General features: G+C 36.4%; 1 long non-coding RNA gene across 1 annotated transcript; it reads left to right on the top strand.

Annotated features, from left to right (window-relative positions):
- Nucleotides 1-9972: 9972 nt before the first annotated feature.
- LOC110855089 lies at nucleotides 9973-10587 on the top strand. Its single transcript, XR_002548419.2, has 3 exons — nucleotides 9973-10100; nucleotides 10174-10317; nucleotides 10387-10587. It is a non-coding gene; the product is annotated as an uncharacterized LOC110855089 (long non-coding RNA).
- Nucleotides 10588-15718: the final 5131 nt, after the last annotated feature.

Genomic DNA, 15718 nt, shown 5'->3' with positions numbered 1-15718 from the left:
ATGAAGGAAATCTCGCTAGTTTTTGGCAACTATTTGCCCGCGATACAAGGCGTCTTCGGCCAGCTGGCGATATCCTCGGGGTGCATTGTGATTGGCGGGAGTGGGAAAGGCGGCGACAGGATTTCCTCCTTTATTATAATGGTTTGTGTTCCTTTCGCCGTCCTGTCGTGGGCGGTGATGCTGTCCTGCGCGGCGAATGTGGATCGCAAGTCGAGAGAGTGCATCCAGTCTTGGAAAAGGGGAGGGGTTGAGGCGGGTTGGATGCGGGACGAGGTGCGATACATGGCCAAATTTAGGAAGAGTTGTAAACCAATCGACTTTAATTGTCAGGGAATGATGCGGATTACGAAGAAGACGGTGATTAAATTTATACAGGGGATTGTGAGGGGAATTTTTAGAATGTTGTTGGCCTTGAAGAAGAAATAAATTCGCGGAATTGGTACTTTGTAAATTTACTTTTAGAAGACAGCCATACGCATCAGATAGTAATTTTATTGTTAAAACAAAAGTTTAATAAAACAGTTGGAACGAATAGAATTTTCGTGAAATCCTGCATACTTTGTGTCATGTAGAACTGGCTAAGACTTGGTATCTGATAACTGTTTACTTCGGGGTTTGACAGCTTACAAAAGTGGATGTTCAAAAGTATTGTAAAATTGTCTACAAAATTACATATACTTTTGTTATAAAAATGTCTAAACTCTTGGACGTTTTCTTTCGTAATATTTATTCTAAACGGTAAAAAATGTGGTGAAGCAACATACTATCAGGGCAATGAGACTTTTAGTATTGGTCAGATAAGTCATTCTAATGAAAGATGTTTTGAACCTTTTTTGATTCGTACTGAAATTTGAAATTTTCCAGAATTTTTCAAAACGGAGGTTTTGGCGACATAAACAGTTGAAAATTAGCGCATTATGATAAATGCAAAGATACGGGTTTGCTTAGTTTTTGTGGTGAACAAAATAAAGTTGGTCCAACCGAGATCTGCGTTTTGCATATATGAAAGACCTATTTACATTATATGCAATGAAGGTCAGTTTGCCTGACCATGGCCATGGTCAGGCATATCAAACCATATCATATCATATCAAAGGCATATGGACAAGCTAAAAAGTTAACGTATTTTTAAAACCTTATTTAATTAGCAAGATTAACCACTTCAACCCTAGGAGACGAGTATTTTCATACCATTCACCCCTAGTAACCGCGAATTTTTACCTCCCTTGAGCCCGAAATTTTTATCTATTGCATGACGTTAATTCCTGGGCCATGAATTAAAAAATGGTGTTCCCACCGGAATTATTCTGGACACTTTTTTATGAAAATTGATGTGAATTAGACATGCACCGAGTACTCGGCGCTGCCGAGTACTCGGCAGGTTTTGGCCGTCTTCTCACTACTCGGCCGAGTATTTTTGAGTGCTCGGCCGAGTATTTCTTAAATTTTTATATGCATCCAATACCACTTTACCCGGTACTTACACCGAGAAGTTCAAATTATCCATCATGTGATTTTTGCAATCAACGTCATACTTACTTGAAAAATACACCAATGAAATTTGTTAATTCTATCAGGTAATCAACTTTAATCGAAATGTTGGAACGGGAAGAAGAACCAGTAGCTTCACGTGATTCCGTCCACCAGTTCTCAAAATAAAGGTACTGGTAATTAAATATTCTGTAAACAATGTTTTTTAATGATCTTTTTGACAATTTTCTCGGTGGCCGAGCCTTGCTCGGTACTCGATTGCCGAGTTTTGCTCGGTGCTCGGCAAGCGAGCAGAAACGAGTACTCGGCAAAAATATAACCGAGTACTCGGTGCTCGGCCGAGTCGACTTTTTCGGTACTCGGTGCATGTCTAATGTGAATAACCTTTCAAGAAGGGATTTTGAGTTGTAATTTGCATTTTTGAGTTGTGGCGAGACACCAATGTTTATAGCCGAAAATAGCCAACACGCCGAATTTTAAAAATGATTGTAATTGCATGAAAAGTTAGACAAGCATGCAGTAATACTTGCAGATTAGTACGTAAACTTGCAAGTATTGATTATAGCGCCTAAAGCGCCTTAGGAGCCGATTTTGGGCGGGAAAACCAAAAATCCTTATAATGACTTTAAAAACACAGCAATGACAATGAATAATTATCCCGTGAGAGGAAATTGCTCGAAAATAGACTATGGCGCATCTGGTGAATAGAAATCAATTTTAAGCGGGAAAATTAAATTCTACTAATTCCTGGCAATCTCTCAATTTTTAATTTTCCCGCCCAAAAGATATTTCAGCGGCACCCGATACGTAATCATTAATTTTGAATTAGTTTACCCTACCGGCAAGATTATTTGTGATATATAATTAAATCCATGCAATGATGCAATTCATCAAACTTTTAGTTTTCTCGCCCAAAACGCCCGTTTGTGCTACATGCGAGCAAAACAATTTCTCTAATCATATCGTAAAGCGTTGTTGAAATAAATCGGTGTCGAAATTTCCTTGCAAAAAACAGTTTTCACAACTCGGCGTGTTGGCTAGATATAGCCACTTGGCTATAAATTTATTTTGCATCCATTTCTAATATTATTTCCTAAGAGACAATTTATCTTCCCACCTAAAGGGCGGGTTGTTGACTCATAACTCTTACTTTACTTTGCTTGGAGAGGCAATGACCTAATTTTTTCCGGATACGACACATAGTCGTAGGCCGGTGTGAACGGAAAATACGCCACATAGTCGTATCCGTTGTCAAGGGTCAATACGACACATCGTCGTATTCCGGTGCCAAGGGAACTTACGCCACATGGTCGTACTCGGCGTAAAGGTCAAATACGCCACATAGTCGTTATAGGGGAGAAGTGGTTAATGTCTTAAAATATTAGTTGTGAAAAAATTTAAAAAATAAATTGCTATTTGGTAAGAAAGACAAATCAGTAAGGTATATAAAATAAATCGTTATGCTGCTCCTTCTTTCTTATCAAGGTTAAAGTTCACTTTAAGTTAGACTCAACCAAACGAAGTATGTATTAAGCAACATTTTGACAATTAAGTATCTACGCAATGCACATTAATCGAGCGTACTTGATCAAAAATAATTTTTAGTCCGATATTTATTTACAACTCGTATTTTCAAATGTATGTAGAAAGCACCACTTTATTTGTCTTGTTTAAATTGCATTTCGTTTAATAGCTAATCAAACCTTTCTAGAAAAAAATTATCTTCCATAAGGTAGACTAATAGTTATACAAAATCAATCAATATTTGTTCTACTCCATCTTTCTTAAAGTCAATACAATTTTAATTTAGGCCCTGCCAAGAAAGTATTAAGCAGCACTGGTAGAGGCGTAATCAATAATAATCAAGTCTACATGATCATATCTAACATTCAGACACAAATCATATTTTTAAATGTTGAAAGCATTATTTTATTATTTTATCTGCCTGGTTTAATATTTAATTAAACCTTCCCCGAACTTACATACTTTGGGGAAGGAAAATTAATAAGGATTCTAAAATGAAGGTGGTCGCCCATCGAATTTATTTCGAAACTATGTTTGGCTGGCAAACAATCAATATCTATTTGTTAGTAGTTCTACAATCTTCAGCAACGTAAAGTGGACACAAAACATGCAAAATTGTTGTAAGTAATTTCTTCTCAGTAATCTTCGAGCTTTTTTCATAACCTTGTCCAAAGCGTGCTAAGCCATATTCGTGATGCATTCCACTTCCCTGTTAAAGCAAGTGTTGAAAACTTTCACGTACTTATTCATGATCCATTCATGCTTCCCCAGTAAAATAAATGTTGAGGCATTTGACGTCAGCCTTCATAAGTCCGTAACTTTACGAAGATTAATCTAGGAACAAAAAAAATATCTCTTATCTTCGTAAAGTCCAGCAAATTTTATCACCAGACTATCATCATCTGTGAGCATTTCTGCTTGGCTTCTCCGGATGGTGGAAATAAATATGTCATGGGCTTAAGCGGATACAAACTACAATGGTACATAATGGTAACAGCAAAATCATAAGTATGTTAGTAGTAAAAAAATTACCTTACAGATGTCTACAAAGTTCGTCAAAATATCGTTGGTTTACATGACCATATTCTATCGACGGCTGACGTGAAATGCTTTATTGCTTGTACAACACATTTTTTTCCCAGCTATCACTGGATAGTTTCATAAATGGATTTCCTTTGGAAAGCAACCACGCCCCTCGGAGTGTGCCGACTGGCTCAATTCTTATATGTAACACATTACCCATTCCAATATAAACTCCCTTACCAGCTTGACTATCGGAAGGGGATCCTTCAAGTGGAAAAAGTCGCATTGAAATATTCAGTTTTAAAACTTGTTCCCCCATTCATCAGTCTGGGAATTGTGGTAGTCAGTGCAGCGGCAATTTACTGCCTTCACATGGACGAAGGTCACCTATTGAATGATCTGCGCTTCTGGGTCTGGATTTGTCTGATTGTCGTAGGCATCTTGTCTATTTACGGATACTTGATGGTTATGCTGGATAAGAATGACGAGTCTATCCAATTATGGGAGCAAGTCGTAGTGTTTGATTGGCATCTGAGAAAAGGTAAAATCACAAAGTTTACCATGTGACCTACGATCCATGTTAGGCTTACAGGCACACCTGTTCGAAAAACATTGCCTCATTCAATTTTGATTTCATTGAGTTTCAAATTTGAAACGAAATCATTTATTTAATACATAGTCCTCCTAAAATTTAAAAACAAAATTTTTCATTCACTCATTCTCTGCCCATGAATGAGTGAGAACAGGTGTGTCGACATGGGTGGTCAAGCAATAAAATAAAATCTATTACTAAATTTCATTTAAACTTTCAGAATTCAAAATACAGTCTGGACTTCGTTCCTCCGACCTACTTAAAAGCTATCAGATTCCGATTATTTCTTTCTTATTGTCTTCATTTCTACTGGGTTCATACATATTTAATCCGATCGGTCTTCTACTCGTAATGTACCTAGAACTCGATTGTACTTCTTACATATTTCGGAACCTGATTTATCCCATCATTACAAGTTGGGTGATAAATTTTCCAAGATCACTACAATTTCCAACCTGCTACGTGATCAATCTAGTTGTCGGGTATCACATCGCCCAAATGATTGGCTTCGGATTTTGCGTCGTGATCTTTATTCTTAACTGTATCCAAACAATGCTAAAAATTGCGCCACTTTTCCTCACACGAACGCGAAACTTGTACAATCTGAACGTGTTAATTCGTTGGTTTAAATGCTTTCAGATCGGTAACTATATAGCAGCACCGATGCAGAGAAATGCAATATTGTTTGGGGTGATTGGATGCAATGTAACATTGACTTCGGTGAGTTATGCATTAATTCGATTGAACCATGAACTGCAAGGAATACTGATTGCGGGTGGTTGGGTTGGTTACCTTCTTGTAGCCATGGTTATTAAGTTTGGGTGGGGAATGATTTCTGGGATTCACAGTAACACGAAATACTGCCTAAAGATTTTAGTGCAATGGGGCGTGCTGAGTCGAATTGGGACGATTAGAGAGAGGCGGTTGCATTCAAAAATTTTGAAATCGATGAGGCCCATTGAACTTCCGGTGGGGTTGGGGAGTTACACGTTTTTCTATGCGAAGAAAAGTAATGAGCTGATATTCGGAATGTATGCTGTAGATAATACGATTTCATTGCTTCTAATGTAGAAAGGAAGGCATGCTGTACATATAAATGCACGGGGTTATACACGGAGTCTTAATTTGGTACAAAATAATTGGAAAACTGCAAAAATTTGATTAAGCGTGATTGGGATGCTAATATTAACACTATTAATTAAATACGATTTACGTAGATATGGTATAATCTATAAATAAGTTTATCGAAGTAACTACAAATTAAAGTAGGTCTAATTTTACAACGTACATATTTGTACATAATGCAGTAATATTGTAAATGTTTTGTAATTGCAATTGTAATGTAGTAAATACATACATACTTTAATTAGCGGCAGTGGAAAGGCGGCGACACCTGTATAGTATATTGCTGGGTTTGGTCTTTATCAAATTACGTAGGATTTTGCGTAGTTTACCCAATAGTAAATTTACATTTCAAAAGGGTAAGATTAGGTTTAAAAGTGTGCATAGGATAAAATTGTTCTTAGAATATCTTACACTCACAATGCAAGTCTTTCAGGTGTAAAACCCAGATCACAATGAAACTAATTTTATTTTGTTGACCACAAAAAAAATAGCATATCCATATTTTTGCATTTTTCCTAATTTGGATGCTAGGCGCGAATTTTAAACTGTTTTCCAGTCTAAACCTCGGTTTCTTAAAAATTCTGTAAATTTTCGAAGTTTACAGTGAATCCAAAAATTCGAAAACATTTCTCTTCAGAATAGTTTACTTGTCTGACTTGTAAAAACTCCAATTGTCTTAAAATTTGAATTTTAGAATTTTTTTAAACTTCTTAAAATTGCTAAATCTTTCAAATTTTTTAATTAAAAAAAAATATTACATGTAGAATTTTTATAAGTCAGGTAAATCATTCTGAAGAGACGTTTTTCCGAATTTTTTGATTCGCGCTAAAATTTGAAAATTTACGGAATTTTTAAAAAGCGAGGTTTTGGCTGAAAAATGGTTTAAAATTCGCGCCTCGCGCTCAAATTAGTGCATTATGAAAAATGAAAAAACACGGATATGCTTATTTTTTGTGGTGAACAAAATAAAATTGGTCCCAACCAGATCTGAGTTGTTACAGTTCTTGCCCGACACAGTCAAAATCGGTGATCGCTAGCTAACGGGTAGTTAGGTAGGTCGTGATCCCAGTGGAAATCTCGAGCAGATCCCACAGAGGGATTATTCTGAGAAATGTGCGGCGTGGATCTGTCATCGTGCAATATACATATACATATGTATATTACACAATATATGTGCACGTAGTGACTCGGGATGAAATAATACCGATCCAAAACCATCCCAAAACGCTCATATCAAGTTAATCTTTCCAGGAATAAATAATTAAAGAGCATCCACTAAGGTTTTTTACTGCCCCGTAAAAAGCGCGCTAGGCGGGAACACAGCGAAATTAAATTTCGAAAGAATTATTTTTGAATAGACCAAGTTATAAGCTTTCCATTGATATATGTCATCAATTATTCAGTCATGGCTAAGGAGGGGAGCTTGCGAGGTTGATAATAACAGATCCTGATGCCCTTTGGATATGTGGTAGGGTCCTATGAGTGTACTAAAACCCTGAAGTGGTTTAACTCCATGGCCACATTTGCGCCCGCCACACCCACTCAAAAATACCCAAAAAACGCTTTCACTCCAGTTTTCACTCACTCAAAACCTCGCCAAAAATTCAATTTTACTCGGATTTTGAAATTTCTTTCACCATTACACTCCCAGATAGTTGCTTTCTTCAATCCAATATCAAACTCAATTTTGCTGATGATTATTTCGCAGGGATAATTTGCGTTGTTGATTACTACAACAATGCTCATTCAGAATTTTAAATTTTAAAAATACTAAAAATTTCGAAAATATTGAGTTTGATATTGGATTGAAGAAAGCAACTATCTGGGAGTGTAATGGTGAAAGAAATTGCAAAATCTGAGTAAAATTGGATTTTTGGCGTGGATTTGAGTGAGTGAAAACTGGTGTGAAAGCGTTTTTTGGGCATTTTTGAGTGGGTGTGGCGGGCGCAAATGTGGCCATGGAGTCAAACCACTTCAGGGTTTTAGTACACTCATGGGACCCTACCACATATCCAAAGGGCATCAGGATCTGTTATTATCAACCTCGCAAGCTCCCCTCCTAAGACTAGAAAAACTTGGGTTGAAAGGTCAGAGTTGAAAAAAAAGTGATTGAGTTTAACAAAAATCGAACAAACTATGAATATAAAATCACTTGGCACTTTTTCAAGCAAGAAGGTATTCCTCATTCAAATGTCAACTCTTACATAAAAAAGTACGAGGAATCCAATGAAGTCCCCACTGGTCGACCTGCAAAGCTAGCGACGACAAAAGTCAAAAATCGGATAAAAAAATCTTCAAAAATCATCCATCAACGACAACGGCTGGCGCCGCAAGTAAGGTCGAGATTTCAAAAAGCTATCTGTGCAAAATCAAAGTAAATTAGGGATTATAGCCAGGGCAGAAAAAAACAGCACCAAATTACAAACCAACACCACAGGAAAGGATTCATGCGTGCTGGAATAAATTGTTAAAGAAGATCCGGGGAAAAGTGGTCATCATGGACAATGAGCCCCAGGTCACAGCCGAGCTTTCAAATCTTCCAGGAACGCATTTTTTCCATAGTCCCAACCCCTGTGAAGTAAAATATGAAGGCAAAGTCCAAAAGAAAGACCCATTCACAAAACAATGAAGAATTTGGCAACGCATGTCTAGCACTGGTCATGTTTTCGATCCCGTTATTTTGGAGGGCACTGTAAACCAGGGGGTTAATTTATCTTAAATCATGCATTAAAGGGCGATTGGAATCTTCTATTACTAAAGATCATAAAAAAATAAAGTTTTGTTTTGGCCTGACCTCGCAAGGTCCCATGACGCCAAAAAGGCCACTCAGTACCGACATCTGAAAAAAATTGAATTTGTGCCAAAAAATGGAAACCCACTAAATTTTCCTCAACTGCGACCAATTGAGAAATTCTGAGCGCTGACTAAGTTTAAATATTCTAAGCTTTCAGAAACGCCAGACACCTTACGAAAATTTAAGAACAGATGGAAGAAAATCACCTTGAAAGTAGGTGCAGTCTATGGGCGGAATTTAACGCGAAATCGGAAGAAGAAACTGCAATCTGTAGCAGACAGCGGAATTTAACGCGAAATCGGAAGAAGAAACTGCAATCTGTAGCAGACAGCGGAATTGAATCATGAAAATTTGAACTTTATGGCAATCCAAACCCTTTGGTAGTCAACATATGAAACTTTTTGGAAATTGCATTAACTGTGTAAAAAGTTCTGAGCATTTTATTTCGTCAGTCCAACTCGTTAGTGGATCCTCTTTAGAGAGGAAGGTATGCTGTATATATTCACGCGGTTATTCATGGAGTCTTAATTTGCTACGAAGCAATTGGAAAAATCCGATTAAGGGTTGCTAGGATGTTCACAATTTATTAAATATTTATGTACGTAGATATGATATTATCGATAAATAACTTTATCGAGGTAACTAAAGATTAAAGTATGTAGATATATTTTTACTACGTATTTGTAATGCAGTAATAATGTATTATGTAATCAAGTAATTGCGATTGTAATATAGTAAGTACATAATTAATGGTATGTAGTAGAAACGCGGCGACACCTCTACATGGATGAAGCTCGGGTTTGTCTTACTCAAACTATCTGGATTTTAGGTAGTTTACGTACTTAATATTAAATTTGCATTTCAAAAGGGTAACATTACTTTTAAGTGTGTATGTAGGAAAAACATAGTTCTTATAATATTTCAGTCAGTTGTGCATAATCCAAACTCATACTCTAATTGTAAATACTTCACAAAATTAATAAACCGATTAGCTCACAAATAAGATAAAAGCTTGGTTTCTTCCGTCACCGTACTTGTCGGTGTTTTTCTATTTCGCATTATATAAATAATTGAACCAATCAATTTTTGCTAGGATAATCCTACATAGATATCATTATTATTGAGGGATTATTCTGAGAAATATGCGGCGTTGATCTGTCATCGCGCAATATAATTATATACACAATACACAATATATGCACAATACACAATATATGCACATTACACAATATATGCGCATATATCTATACTTACCCGTGATGAACTAATACCTCTGACGAATACCAGTTCAAAACCGTCCCATAACGCTCATACCAAGTTAATCTTTCCAGGAATACCAATGGTCATAATGCACGAATTACATAACTCGGATCTCTTTCATACGTCAATCTGACCATTGCATTACATTTATCCTACCAATAAATGTATATGAAATGTTTCATCTATATATTACGAAAGTTTCCGATCTTTGCCTTCAGTACTTTGCTGGAAGTGAAACGAATCACAGAAAGCAAAATGGGCTTCCAACTAATTCGCAAGAGTGCATTTTTCGTAAGTTTTCCTGTCTTATTCCACATTTTGAAGTCTGAATAACCACATTCATTCTATCACTATGTTAATTTAGGTTTGTGGTGGGCACAATTTTCGTAGATGACAGTTTGACAAAGCAAGTGGGAAGAATGAATAGTTTGGCTGCTTTCACCAATGATTCTTGCATCGGGACAGGGGATCCCCCTTATCTACCAGAGTTTGCGGATCCAGAGGACATGTAATTCTTTTACATTTCTTGTCCTTAAGAAAGTATGTATCTAACAATAAATCCAATAATTCTACGCAGCACTTACTTTTATCAATGCCTCTTTGATTCTGACCCAACTTGTTCTTGTGAATATTGGTATCTGGCTCATATGGAATGTCCACCAGGAGGTTACTTCGATGAGTCCGCACAACTCTGCATGAAATTTTAACATTCTATACACGCAATAAAAAGCTATGACTATTGAAACTTTACAGTGATAATAAATACTTTTCGAAATTAGTGAGCACGTTTACTCGATTTTCATGCTTTCAGTTTGACTCGAGTATAAATAGATATGTTCAGTTATGCATGCGTGCAAATATTTAGATATAAGCTGGTACATTCAACTGGATGAATTTGTTTATTTCTTTGCGCACTTTTGATCTTTGAAATAAGAAAGAAAGATCTCCAATTTCCGAATCACTCATGCAATGTTTTGTAAGTTTTTTATGACGATAAAGTAGATATTGTGAATTGTTTTTAAAAGAAGGTTCATTTACAGTTGGGTAACAAATTAAAGTTCTCCATATCAGAAATATCGATTATTATTTCTGAGACAGGCAATTCTTCGTAGCACATACTGTTTGGTGCCTTGAACCCTTGCTTTTATTATTCGTGCTATCTATTAAAACGTTATAAAGCTTGTATGCAATGGCTTTTGTGTTCAATTGCGACTAATTTAGACATTATTTATATTTTGTTTACTAGCGGAATCATGTCGTGAACACATGATACGCTTTTACAGAATATCTCTCGTGCTATAAAACCCGTCTGGATTTGATTAACTTGACCCTCTCAGAGCTTTGTATGTATTTTGGGAGGAGGGCTCCTCTTGTTGGAGGAGCCCAATGCTCAGATCATCCATCAGATCTATTGCATATCCTCTTACTTACACCGTATGACAGTGGCTATCTAGTTGCTCAGTTATAATCCCCATATCTATTGATGAGATATGGGGATCGAGAAACCATTTAAGGATAGTAAGACAGGAAGAGACGCCGGCTTGCCGTAAGCACCACCACTCACCCCTGCACTTACGGGGCCAGTCCCACTCCGCCTATCCTCTACCCACCACTGCCTATTCAATCTTAATGTATGGACGCGAATACTGCCACGGAAAGGCAGCATGCTCAGTCCACTCTACTGAGTGTCCAGCTACAATGTGTGTAACTGGCACCCAGGGAGGGCTGCCCCAGCTGCCGAGATATGAGGGATCGAACCATAGACCTTCCGAGTGTCGAAAGCCACCGGTTCTCACCCCCAAGCCAAACAGCCAGGGCTCCTCTCAGAGCTTTACGAATTACTAATCAACTCGAACTATTTTTTGGAAATGTTAAGCTTATTTTCAAAGTATTATTTTACCTTACATGTTTTATATTCTCTTTCTACCCTTGACGAAAAAATCCTTAATTCAAGAAGAGAATTATAAGTAATTCTCTTGTTACACCCTTTCGCCAAGACAACCAACATCCGGCATAAAATATCTTATGGCAAGCAAAATTGGAAAATTTCTCTTAAGTAATATTTCAATTTTTCATGCCCTTTTTTCCTTTTTAAAGTTGATATTTATCTTAATATAGACTTCACCAGGCAAAGTATTGAGCAAAATTTTAAGAATTATAGGCACAATAAATAAATGATAAATACATATGTATTCCATCGGTCAGGCTTAAGGCTAGAATACAATGCATAATAAATAAGGGAGCTTCCATAAATTATGTCACATGAGAGGGGGTGGTACAAGACCATGATTTTGTACCTTTATGACACATGTTAAATGGGAAAAGGGGGTTCAGAAAATGGCGAATTTTTATGAAATAATTTGTGGATGGCCACTAAGTATCCGTGACCAAATTTCATTCTTAGGAGCATACAAGGCTTATATTCAAATGCTCAAGGATTATTTAATTTGCATTAATAATTAACTAATGCTTTCTAAAACTTTCTTTTGAAAAGGTAATCTAATACGGGCTTCATATAAAGGTCAACTATCGAATTTATTTCATGCATAGCTATTTTTGTCACGTAAGCAGTCAATGTCTATTTGTTGGAAGTCTTACCTTCAGTTAAGGATTGGTCACACGCCAAGTTGAAAAATACACTCAAGTTATTCGACTTATTGGCATAAAACGTTACTTTACTCACCACGTACGTATGTAATAAAGCGTATCTAGTTCTTATTCTTTTTTCTTTCATAGAACGAATTTTGTTCAGAAAACAAAGTCGAAATTTCCAGCATTTACATTCTAGCGTTTTATCCTCCTTGGATGCAAATGTCTCTGTCCAACCTGACCATTGGGAGATAACTAAATACTCACTCTAACAACGTTTTTAATCAATCCACACTCAAAGAACAGAATTTGGCCAAATTAGAAAAACGTACCTTCTGGAGACATCAATTGGAAGATTTTGACACATTTCCTTCAAACTGCTCAACAAATTTCGTCCATGAATTTCCCTTGGAAAGCAACTACACCCCTTGAAGTGTGCCGACTCGTGCAACATTTATACGGGACTCACTACACATTTCGCTACAAACTTGCTTATCAGTTTGTCTATCGTAAAGGAATCCTTCACTATGAAAAAGTCGCAATGAAATATCCCATTTTAAAATTCATTCCCTCCCTCATCAGTGTTTGTATTGTTACGTTCTCCGCCGTGTCAATTTACTGTCTTCATACGGAAGACGATCAACTATTAGGTGATCTGCGGTTCTGGGTCTGGATTTGCCTCATTGTGATGGGCGCCTTGTCTTTCTACGGACACTTGATTGTTATCCTGGATAAGGGCGACTTGTATCTGCAACTATGGGAGCAAACCATTGAGTTTGATCGGCACGCGAGAAATGGTAAGTAAGATTACATTGTTCCTGGTCTTAATACGCACCATGCTTGCGTGAAAATTACTATTTATTCATTTAAAATTCATCCATTTTAAGGTTAAAAAACATGTATTTTATACTCATTTAATCCTAAATTTAAAAAATCGAAATTATTTATTCATTCAAAACTTTGAAAACTAAAAACTACTCTTTCATTCCAAAAATTTGTGTGAAAGCAAAATTATTCATCCATACATAAAAAACTTTTATGGAATAAATCATTCATTCATTCGATTTCACTGGATTCATAAGTTATGTGTGTCTAAAAACAAAATTTCTTCTAAACTTTCAGAGTTCGAAATTCAGTCCGGACTTTCTTCTTCTGACCTGCTTAAAAGCTCCCAAATCCGAATCGTATCCATCCTCCTGTCCTCATACTTACAGGCTTTATACGTATTTAATCCTTTAGGTCTCCTTATCGTGATGTATTACGAATTTGATGTTACTTCTTACATTTTTCGGAGCGTTGTTCATCCCCTCCTCAACACAGGAAGAATGACAAGTTTTGCCAAATTCTAGGAATTTTTAACCTCCTACGGAATCAACCTAATTGTCGGGTATCACCTGACGCAAATGATGGCCTTTGGAGTTTCCATACTTATCTTTATTTTTCACAGCGTCAGAACCATACTCACAATTATTTCACTTTTTCTCACGCGAATTAGTAAACGGTCCGATGTAAAAGTATTAATCCGTTGGTATAAATATCTTCAGATACACTCTCAGCAAAATTGCCACCAAAATCGTCTCCTCGTGTAGGTACTATGCAACTCTACCGTATGGTGATAATATACCTCCGCCGGTTGACAAATGTGTTTTGTCTCCCGAACGGAGGTAAACAGTATTATCACCTGTTTGGATATAATTTGTTACTCCCGATGACAGAATGTATACAACATGGAGGTAACTTGTGTCTCTGAATGGAAATAATTTACCTACATGTAGTGATAATATGGGTGATAAGTTATATCCGTCTTACGCATATATTTATCTCCTTGTGGTAATAGATAGATTAGAACCCGGGGGAAGCAAATATAGTTTCTAAAATATGTATTTATTTATTTAAATACGATTTGGTTAGAGATCAAATTTCTTCACACGTCTCCACATATTACATACATCCCTACACGTAAATATAAAACTTAAATTGTGCATGCTTACATATATATATATATCTACATATTTATATTACTTATCATGTTAGTGAAAATTGATTCTCGTACATACTAGCTGGCTCTCGAGTTTGTTATTTTGCTGAAGATTTGCCTGTTATCTGTAAATCAAATAAAATAAAAAATGTCACGTGATGAAGCGTCAACTGTATAAATCACACTCAAAGAGAAATTAAACTTATTTACTATTACTTTAAATGGAGTTTTATCTTACCATAACAACATCTTCCAGTTCCGTGGAGCACGCAACGTTAGAGATCGAATGTTGTTCCAGTAAAATTGGGAAAATATCGTCATCTCAATCTGCGCCGTATTCATCTTAGAACAAAATTTGCGCATCCGGATCTAGAAAAAACTTGTTTTAGTGTAAATATTTATAGGACAAAAAACAATAAAATTACAGCATAAGCATCATATGAACTATGAATTAAAATTATTTACCTGAAATGTAGAGTAATCCATAATTTTAACCTCTAATAAGTAATTTTTCTTCTGGTAAGATGCAAAAACTCGAACAATTTTCGTTATTCTGCCAGGTGCGAGAGCGAAACGTTTGTGAGAGAAAACTTAACTGCCACTAAACTTTAGTGACTAAAGTTTGCGCTTGGCTTTAAGGTGACAAATTGTCACCTATAGGAAATGATTTTGGAGACGAAATTATTTCCACGAAGGAAATAAATTATTTCTGGATAGGATATACTGTTTGTCACCTCCAATGTTGACAATTTTGGTGACAAATTTATTACCTAATGAGAGACAGAGGTTGTTACCTTGTCAGGGTAGTAAAACTGGTAATAATTTTCCTTCTAAATTATTGAGAGTGTATGTTACATTGTGGCCTTACCGATAGTTAGAAATACCAATCTGTTCGGTGTGATGGGATGCAACGTGATCTTGACTTCGCAAAGTTACGTGTTAATCAGGCTGAACCGGAAATTGCCGGGAATTTTGATTCTGTTTGGATGGGTTGTATACTTCAGTTCCGCAATGGTAATTAAATTTGGGTGGGGAATGATTTCTGGGATTCATCATGATTCGAAAAACGCACTTGATATTCTTACCGATTGGCGTGTATTGAATAAAATTGAGACGAGCAGGGAGAGGCGGTTGCATTTAAAAATGGCGAAACCGATCAAACCCATCGAAATTCCGGTAAGCTTTAGGAGTTTTACGTTTTTTACAGCGACCAAAAATAATGAGCTGGCGCGTGGTATGCATGCGGTAGATAATACGATTTCACTACTTTTAATATAGAAGTTAGGCTGCGGGATACTAGGGTGTTTTGAACCTTAATTGACGTACATAAATGTATAATATT

Source organism: Folsomia candida, unplaced genomic scaffold (assembly GCF_002217175.1).
Source record: "Folsomia candida strain VU population unplaced genomic scaffold, ASM221717v1 Fcan01_Sc011, whole genome shotgun sequence".
Taxonomy (NCBI): Eukaryota; Metazoa; Arthropoda; class Collembola; order Entomobryomorpha; family Isotomidae; genus Folsomia; species Folsomia candida.
The sequence above is the reverse complement of the archived record's forward strand: the minus strand, read 5'-3'. Positions and strand labels throughout refer to the sequence as shown.